The sequence below is a fragment of the Gossypium hirsutum genome, chromosome D06 (assembly GCF_007990345.1).
Source record: "Gossypium hirsutum isolate 1008001.06 chromosome D06, Gossypium_hirsutum_v2.1, whole genome shotgun sequence".
NCBI classification, from domain to species: Eukaryota; Viridiplantae; Streptophyta; class Magnoliopsida; order Malvales; family Malvaceae; genus Gossypium; species Gossypium hirsutum.
The window spans coordinates 28,476,369-28,477,652 of NC_053442.1; positions in this window are offsets into that span (position 1 = coordinate 28,476,369).

Genomic DNA, 1,284 nt, shown 5'->3' on the forward strand with positions numbered 1-1,284 from the left:
CCACTGATATAGAAGTAACCATCATCCATCTTATCTTAGTGCATCCAGTGACCCAATCAACAACAACATTCGTTTTATCAGTGGACAAAAGATACATCAACAGATTCAACACATAAAACAAAAGATATCCCTTTTAGCAGAGGTCGACCAGAACAAAAAATCCTTGGCTAAGGCTTCAGCCACTACAATAGATTCAACTCTTACTAGTAACTTTCGTTATCAAGAACTATGGTTGCAACGCTTGCCATTTCTTGTTTGGGGACAAGGGAAAGCTGTTTATTTTGATTATAGCTTGTGGTATAGTTATTCAAGAGCACACTCCATCAAACAGTGTCACAATAACGATTTATCAACTGGACTCACAAGAAATCCATAGAAGATTCCTTATATTTACAGTAAAGATCAGAGAAAGAAAAAATAAAGAAAACTAACTAAATGTCTAATGAGAATTGAACCGTATAAACTAGGGCTAACACTGTTAATATACCTTTGAAATTCAAAGGTAGAAGACGTTTGTAGCTTCGCTCTAACCTTTGATTCTAGAAATGGGTGGAGCCGTGGAGGACCGGAGGTGGATCGGCGGAGGATTGGAGGTGGATCGGCGGAGGATTGGTGTCGGAGGTGAAGGTTGAGAAAAAAAGGGAGGAGGGCAGTCGGGCACAAAGTTAGGGATTTGTGGAAGAGGGGAAATGGGAAATGGGGGAAATCGAGAAGAAATGTTTTGAAAAATAAAAAATAAAAAATAAATATTATATTCGAGTCGGGCAAGGCTGGGCCCGAGCAAAAAAAAATTTGCCCGAGGCTCGACCCGTTTTCTAAAAGGGCCTCTTTTTTGCCTAAGCCCATATTTCAGGCCTATATTTTTACTCGAACCCTCCCATATTTTGGGTGGGCCGTCGAGCCGAGTCGCCATGATCACCTCTAGTGGTGTTGTTAATATGAGAAATATTTTTTTAGAACAACAAATTTTTTCTCAATCACATTTCAAAGCCTTGAATGTCTCAAACAGGGCCTGTAACGCCCCAAAATTTTAATTTTGGGTATTGTGAATGTGTGACATAAAATTTTTGACTGCTTTAGTGGTTATGTGTTCTGAGGGTGTTTGGGAGGTCCTAAGTTCAAGCCAGGACTTGGGAAAATTTTCTCTTTGGTCAGTAGGCTTTTAAGTAAACGTTGGCAAATAATTAATAGAATGGGCTTTCTGGTCTGGTGTTTAAGTGGAGTGTTGGTGTGAAGGAGGTTCTATGTTCGAATCCTGACATGGGCATTATTTTTGCTCGTGTG